This window comes from Mus musculus, chromosome 4 (assembly GCF_000001635.26).
Source record: "Mus musculus strain C57BL/6J chromosome 4, GRCm38.p6 C57BL/6J".
Classification (NCBI taxonomy): domain Eukaryota; kingdom Metazoa; phylum Chordata; class Mammalia; order Rodentia; family Muridae; genus Mus; species Mus musculus.
Window position 1 is genome coordinate 132,175,753 of NC_000070.6, and position 9,116 is coordinate 132,184,868.

Below are 9,116 nucleotides of genomic sequence, written 5' to 3' on the forward strand. Positions count from 1 at the left end.
GGTCCTGGATTCAATTCCCAGCACCTACATGGCAGCTCACAATAGTCTATAACTGGAGTCCCATGAAATCTGATGTCCTCTTCATAGACATAGTTGTACAGGCAAACAAAACATGCATACAAATAAACAAATAAATCTTTAAAAAATCAAAAGTTACGATCATGCTCAAATGTAACTGTAAAATAGGTAATTTGGGGGTAGGAGCAGGGCACAATAATAGAGCATTTGCTTTCATCCCTAATATCTCAGAAAGCAAAATTAAGGCTGGAGAATTGGCTTAAAGATAAGAGCACTGGCTGCTCTATCAGAGAACCCAGGGGCAGTTTCCAGCACCTATATAGTGGCCCACAACCTTCTGCAACTCCAATTCTGGGGATGGGAGACCCTCTTCTGGCCTCTGCAGGCTCCTGTACAAATACATATAAAATATAATAATAAAAAACAAATCTTAGCCAGGTGTGATGGCATATGCCTTTAATCCCGGAACTAGGGAGGCAGAGGCAGGTGGATCTCAATGAATTCAAGGTCAGCCTGGTCTACAAAGCAAATCCAGGACAGCCAGGGCTACACAGAGAAACCTGTCTTGGGGGGAGGGGTCAAAATAAATAAATAGATAAATAGATAAATCAATCAATCAAGTAAGCTCTGCAGAACCACGTCCTACGGTACAGGGGCTCAGAGAAGCCTGTTTTTTGGACATCACTCCAGCTTTCTCTTTGGCTTTGTGACCTGAATAACCATCTCCATCCCCAGGCTCAGTTTGTGGATCATTTATGTTGCAGCCATGGTGTTGGTGGCCCCGACGGCTTCCTCGCCTCCCTCCTGCATGCTACCCCTGTGAGGTCCTGTGCACAGGGTGCTCTGTGAACCCCATAGCCCGACAGAAGAGTGATTCATCGTTCCACTTGACATCTCCCCATTGGCGCCCCCTCCCATCATCCAGTCGCCTCCCACAGAAAAGAACCAGAAAAACAGCTCGCAATCCCATTAGCTGAAGGGGATGAAGGGCCAGAGAGCCAGCAGTAAGGCCCCTAAATAGAGCACTCATGGTACACTTTTAATCACCTCGCTCACCACGACCTGTGCCATTATGTAATTCCAACATTGTTGGCTTTTTTTTTTTTTCATTGTAAACAGACAGCAAATACTCTCCAAAGACATTTCCTGATGATTTCCGACTCCATTGCAGGGCATTTAAATGTGCACGCGCGCCATTAGCTGCTTTGCCTCAATCTCTCCCCTGCAGTTCCTTCTCCCGCTACGAGTCTGCCCTGTCATTCTTGATATTGAGCTAGAAGAAACCATTCCTTTCTTTTCTTTTCTCTTCTCTTCTTTTCTTTTCTTTTTTTTCTTTTGAGACAGGGTTTCTCTGTATAGCCCTGGCTGTCCTGGAACTCACTTTGTAGACCAAGCTGGCCTCGAACTCAGAAATCCACCTGCCTCTGCCTCTGCCTCCCAAGTGCTGGGATTAAAGGCATGCGCCACCACCGCCTGGATGAAACTATTCCTTTCTAGAAACTTCTCTAGCACACACACACACACACACACACACCCCATATAATTTCTAAGCAGTAAATCACATATACCCTGAACAAATGTTTTTTTTTTTCCTTCCAAACGATGGGGATTGAACTCACGGCCTGAAGCATATGTTGGGTACCATTGCCCATGTTCAGGTGCTGTCTCAGATCAAGACTCCAGAGAGGTCCCTCTGCCCCACCCCCACTCACTGTCTAGCTGGGACCAATCTTCTATCCTCTGTCACCATAGATTGCTTCTGTCCGTTCTAGAGCACCATAAAAATAAACTGTGTAGTAGCGTAGTGCTCAGGACTAGTACAGAAGGATTGCCTGATGTGGGGGCCAGTTTGGACCCTTGGGGCTCACTAGCTCCAAGTGAGATACCCTGTCTCAAAGAAATAAGGTGAAGTAAGACAGAGTGTGATGGAACAGGACACCCAGTGCCCTACCCTGTTCCATGAGCACATACGGGTGTGCACATCACTCAAACACGGTACGTGTGCGCATGCACGCATACAAAAACACACAGAGACACAAGTGCACATAAGACTCAAAATATATTCTCGGGGCTGGAGAGATGGCTCAGCGGTTAAGAGCACTGACAGCTCTTCCAAACGTCCTGAGTTCAATTCCCGGCAACCACATGGTGGCTAACAACCATCTGTAATGAGATCTGGCGCCCTCTTCTGGAGTGTCTAAAGCCAGCTACAGTGTACTTACATATAATAAATAAATCTTTAATTTAAAAAAAAATATATATATATATATTCACCAGAAGGACTTTTTCCTCCATTTCTCTTTCTCTGCCACCAAATTCAGGCTAAGAGTACGTTCTCTTGACCTACAATATCCTCCAACCAATTAAGGTCTCCCAAATTCTAGGCCCCTTAAGCACTCTGCTATATCCCTAGCCCATTCACCTCTGTGAACCTTCCCCAACTGCCTCAAGCAAGTGGAACCTGCCTTTCTCCAGCTCCCAATGGCAGAACAACACGTGTTTTCTTATAGAGTTGATCGCCCTTTGGGGTTACAGTCTTCCTGGCCAATCTGCGTCTCTTCTTAAAAGTCCCAGAGCCGGGCAGTGGTGGCACACGCTTAATCGCAGCAGTCAGGAGGCAGAGGCAAGCTGATCCCTGCGTTCGAGGCCAGCCTGGTCTATAGAGAGAGTTCCTAAACAGACAGAGCTACAAAGAGAAACCCTATCTCAAAAAACAAACGCACAAACAGTCTCCGAACAGACGGCTGAGGATTTGTACAATTCGGTGGTTAGAAACACTTCCTCGGAGCTTTGACTACCTGAATTACATGCCTGGATCACATGCTGGAAGAGAGAAACCCCTGAAAATTGCATGCCTGCACTCATGGGCACAATACACACAATAATGACGTCACTAAATGAAAATTTGCTTAAGCGACACTGTCTACACTGGTCAAGCTACTAAATCTCAGACTGCAAAGGCTAGGCTGAGAGGCTGGCTCAGAAATGCTACTTTAGTGCCACCTACTGGCATAGTGGAGTATTACAGTTCCCAGTTTCTCGCGTTCAGGAAACTCAAAATCTTTTTGTTCCTCTGTGTGTGTGTGTGTGTGTGTGCGCGCGCGTGTGCGTGTGTGTGAGATGTGTAATACAGAGACAGAGATCGGGATCACTCATGTACCACAACACACTCAAAATCTTTTTGTTCCTCTGTGTGTGTGTGTGTGTGTGATGTGTAATACAGAGACAGAGATGGGATCACTCATGTACCACAACACACATATGGAAGTCAGAGAACAGCTTTTGTAGATAAATTCTCTCCTTCCACCCTTATGTGGTTCTGGGAATTAAACTCTAGTCATCAGGCTTGCAATGTCAGGCTACAGGGACCTTTAGCCAAACTGCCGGCCCCACTTTGGTTTTTAAGACAGTCACTGGGGCCTGAGGCTTACCAATTTAGCTAGGCTGGTCAGCAAGATTGAGAGCGCCATCTGTCTCTGCTTCTCCAGAAAAAGCACATTCAACCACGTCTGGTCTTTTACACAGGCGCTGAAATTCGAACTCAGAGCCCCACACTTGCACAGTATGAAGGGAGTGGCACTAATGGGAGGTGTGGCCTTGTAGAAGTAAGTGTGGCTTTATTGGAGGAAGGGATGGGAGAAAGGCTTTGAGGTTTCAGAGGCTCAAGCCAAGCCGAGCAGTATCTCTCTCTTCCTGCTGCCGGATCCAGATGTAGAACTCTCAGCTACTTCTCCAGCACCATGTCTGCCTTCCTGCCATGAGTATAATGCATGAAACCCCTCCAGCCATAAGGCAGCCCCCATTGAATGTTTTCCAGTAGAAGGCTTGCAGTGGTCATGGTGTCTATTCACAGCAATAAAACCCTAAGACAGAGAGGCTTACAGATCATTGTTGATGAAAGTCAAGGCAGGAACCCAGAGGCAGGTAGTGATACAAAATAGAATCCAGGACCCCCAGCCCAGGGATGGCATCACCCACAATGAGCTGGGCCCTCCCCAACCCATCACTAGTTAAGAAAAATGCCTTACAGGCTTGCCTCCAGCCTGACTTTAGGGGAACATTTTTTTTTCCATCAGATGACTCTAGCTTGTGTCCAGCTGGCATAAAACCAGCAGCGTAGACATAGATGGACAAATTGGTTATTAATGAGGTGGAACAGATCAGGGAAAAATTTGGGGTTGGGACACAGACATGAATAAAATGGCTAATGACATAGCCATGGGGACAGTGGAACACTGCAGCGTTCAGGAGACAGATTTGGTCTGTCTAAATGTATTGACCTGTGATGGTTTGTATATACTTGGCCCAGGGAGTAGCACTATTAGGAGATGTGACCGTGTTGAAGTAGATGTGACACTGTGGGCATGGGCTTGTCATAGCTGCCTGGAAGCCAGTCTTCTCCTAGCAGCCTTCATTATGTAGCCCAGGCTGGCTTCAGTCAAATTCATGATCCCCCTACATCTCCCAAGTACTAGAGCTACAGTGCCCCTCCATGTCAAGAAAGATGCCTTGCCAGGGTTCAAATGCACAAAGGATCAATGTACCAGCAACATCATCCATGGCTGCCAGGCTAAGCCGGCAGACTGGGAGTCAGCACTGGGAGGAGCTGGAGAGCTGATTGAGGGGTTAGAGTGAACAGGAGAGGAAACACAGAGAAGGAAGTAGGTAAATAAGTAAACGAGACTCTGTAGCACACCACCCAAATCGCAACTACAGTTTATTCTTAAGACAAGGTCTCCCAGGCTGGCAAGATGGGCCAGTAAAGGTGCTTCTGAGCAAGCCTGCCTACCTGAGTTGGGTACTTGGGACCCACATGACGAAGAAACAAAAACAACTTTTGAAGGCTGACCTCTGCATGCATATATACTAAATCAATAAATGTAATAATTATTTATAATTTAGCCATTTATTTATTTTGGTTTTTCAAGACAAGGTTTCTATATGTACGCCGGGTTTTCTGAAACCCACTGGGTAGACCACTCTGAGATCTACTTGCTTCTGCCTCCCGAGTCAGCACTCGGGATTAAAGGCATGTGGCACCACCACTCTGCTGACAAATGTCATTTTAAAAAGGAATGTTTGGGCTGTTTGTACGCATATTACCACATGCATGCAGTATCCGCAGAAGCCAGAAGAGAGCGCTGCTGGATTCCCGGGACTGGAGTTAACAGATGGCTGCTAGGAATGGAATCCAGGTCCTCTGGAAGAGCCAGTCAGTGCTCTTAAACATCAAGCCATCTCTCCACACCACGCAAAAGCAATTTATTAAAGATAAGTCCCAAGGAATCCTCTTACCCTCACCTCCCCAAAGCAGGGATCCAGCTTTTTACAGGTGCTGAGGACTCTAACTCAGGTTCTCACTCCAGCACATCAAATAATTCATTAAAGTGATCGTTCCTGGTCCTGAAATTAATTTAAAGCTCTATTAAAAAAAAAAAAAATCACTGCCTTCAGCAGCCATTTTTCTTTACAATGATGAAATCATAACGGGGTGAGGATGGAGCAGAACACCGGGAGAGGTGAGGCTGCGAAAAATAAAAACCAAAAGAGAAGCCACACTGGGAAGTCCAACTGTGACGATTTTGTAGGAAGATACAATCCGACTCGCCAACACAGCGCATGCACAATACTGGGGATTCAATATTGGCTTGCTGAAAAGCTAGGCAAGTGTTCTACCGCTGAGGACTTTTTTGCATTTTGAGAGTTAGGAGGTGAATGTATCCATACGTTGCCATGTTGACCTTTGAACTTGTGACCTGCCTGCTTCCATTTTCCAATCAGCTGGGTTCCAGAGCTGTACCACTTTCTGCTCTCATTGAGCACTCTCTCCCCAGTCTCTAAACTCAGTGCGTTCTTCTCCTCCTTCTTTCCCCCTGTTCCCAGCAGGAGCAGCAAGGGTGCGCAAAATAACAGGCTGAATTGAATGATTCAGTACAGGAAGAAATGAAACCGTTGACAGCAACACCGGACAGAGAAGCAAAATTGGGGGTTTCCTGAGGGTGCTGATCGGTTACAGGGCAGCTCGGCCAGCAGGTGGGGCTTTCCAACTTTCAGCATTGAGAATTCTCACATAACTAAGCGGCCAAGATCGATGTCCTCAGGTCAATCCCGGGATTCACAAGGCGGAGGAAAGAGCCAACTCCCACACATACAATAAATCAAGGGATAAAAGACAACTTTGCCTTCCAAACAAGGTGTCTTCTGGCTAGGAAGGCTGCGCAAGCGCAGAAGCAGACCATGTTGTGCCCCCAGGACCGTCCTGGCTACAGGTTAAACGGACTGGAACTGCAGTAGAGTGCAGCACTGGTCCAGCAGCGAGGCAGCCACCAGAACACGGTGGGAGTTCCAGAGTCTTCCAGAAGCAGCCTCCGGACTCAGGCGGGTGGAATCATCACCACCACGCACCACCCCCCCCTTAGCCTTTTCAGGAAAGCACATTTTGCACCTGCAAGGCCTCCAGCAGCGATTCCTGAGCCTCAGGTTAAGGAGCTTCACAGCTGCCTGTGTTGATTCACCTCCCAAGGCAGGGGAAAACTTGGAATGCACCCCTCGGATCTGAGGCCTAAGGCCTACACCCTCATCTTCAGGGCATTTTTGGAAGAACCCAAGTGAATCCCCACACTCTCTAAGCGCCAAGAAGGAACCGAAAACTAGTCTGCTGCCATTCTCCACTGGAGGAATGGAAACCACAACTTGCAACATGCTAAAGGTAAAAAAAAAAATTTCTTTTAGGATGAAAACCAATCCTAAACCCCAGTTTAGAATAAGTACAAATAAAAGTACCCTTCAATTCAAAGACCCTGTCCTCACACAGTTAGGAAGGGGAGGGAGTGAAACGTTTAAGTCTCCATTCTGTTGTTAATTCTCTACCTAAATCAATCACCATGTTTAAAAAAGAAAGAAAAAAATAAGGCTGGGCGAGGCCAGCCTGGTCTACAGAGTTCTAAAACAGCAAGGGCTGAACAAAGAAACCCAGTCTCAAAAACCCAAAAAAGTGTAAACTAGCCAGGCAGGAGTGATGGTGTTATCCGTCTTTAATCCCAGTACTTGGGATTAAAAGTGGCTCTCTCTGTGATTGAGGCTAGCCTGGTCTACAGAGCTAATCCCCAGACTGCCAGGGGCTACAAAGAAACCCTGTCTTAGAAAAAAACAAAACCCAACTCTGGAGTCACTTTATGTTTCTATTGATTATAGCTAGGATAATTCAGCCAACAATATAAACTACAGAACTGATATTAATCTATAATGATATACCTGAATAAATGCGGAGACATGCCACATCCTTCTTACTGATTATAATTAGTAAATGAAGGAATTGAGGTAGTGAATTAACATTTGACCAAATCCACAGTAGTATTTGCTGCAGTCAGTAGCAATCCACAGACGCAGAGATTAGGGTCAGAGAGAATAGCCTCCATTACCTTCCTTCCTGCAAGTGACTACGAAGGGGAAACTGTACGGAGGTCGGGCAGACATCACTCTACCTGGTTTGTCACTGTAGTATCAACAGCATCATATAATGGATACAGTACACTGAAAGACAATGAACTGTGAGTCTCCTGTCAAAAAAAAAAAAAAAAAAAAAAAAAACCTCAAACTAATATCAGTGCTATTGGGTGAGTAAACACAACCTATAGGACATTCTGTGGCTGGCTAGCACTCTTAAAAGTGTCAATCTGAGAAATAATATGTAAAGCCAGGAGTGGTGCCAATCTGTGTACTACTCCCAGCTACTGGGGAAGCCATGACAGGATTACAAATTCAATGCCAGGCTGCAGTTTCAGCCAAACCACCTCAAATAAAGGTCAGAGACATAAGTCTGTGGAGGGATACTTTACACACGTAAGGTCCAAGTTCAACCCCCAACACTGTGGAGAAAGCTAGGACTAAAGAACTAAATGTTCCAAAATAGAGGGGCAGCAGGATGCACTGTGGGATTCTAGATAGTATGCCGAACCAGAAAAAAGACAACAGGCACAATTTAAGTCTGTAGATTAGCTGTAGTGCTTTATGGATATTTACTGGTTTGGGTAACTTTATTATGTTTATGCAGAATGTTAACATTTTAAAGGGAAGCTGAGTGAATAGAAGAAAGTTCTATTATTTTTGGAAAAGTAAGTTTTAAAAATAGGACATGCTGGGAGTAGAAAGCAATCAAATATAACTAAAAATAAAGTGAATAGACTCGAGAGATTCATGCATTTTGTTAATATTCAGAATTTGATAGCCTCTGAACTCTTGACACCAATGTAAGATTGTTTCCCCTCATTTCAACACCGGAAAGTAAGCACTGCAATGCAGTTATGACACTCGCCGTGACACTAGTCAGCAGGAGAAAGGATTTTGCTGCTGCCTGAGGTCAGCCCTGAACTAGCTTTTAGACTACTGTCACCCGACAGGAAGCACCATCACCTGCTCCCCAGGGTCTCACGTGGCCCAGGCTGGCCCAACTCACTACAGAACCAAGACCAACTTCCTACTCTCACTGCCCCAGTCCTGGGTGTACAGGTGTTGCTGCCATGCTGTTTTATGTGGTGTTAGGGATCAAGTGCAGGGTTCTGTGCACACTAGACTAGTGCTGTACCAATTGGGCTACATCTCCATCCTGAGTCTAACATTTAAAAAAAAAAAAAAAAAAAAAAAAAAGCCAACAGAGTTTTTGTAATTTTTTCTAACAGACCAAATCCAAGATTCTTAATGCTTCCAACATCCGGCAATCTTGAACCTCTCAAGATTCCAGAGGTTACGGCTCCTGCTCCTATTGGTCTGTTCCCAAAGCCATGAGACAATTGCTGTGTGATCTGGAGACCGGGAAGAAACAGCTTAAGTCACTATGGTGCTAACATTTTAAATTGAAAAAAAATAAAAAATTTTTTTTTTCAATAATCTCATGTCCAACCTAAATAAAGTATGAAAAAACACAGGTAAACCTGCTTTTCTCTGGATATTTTTCCACTTAAAGGCAAATTACTAAACCAAGTGACCTGTGAGAATCCTGTTAAACCTGGAGAGATGGCTCTGTGGATGAATGCATTGGCTTTCTTCCAAAGGACCAGCGTTCAATTCCCAGAACCCACATGGCAGCTCATAACTGCCAA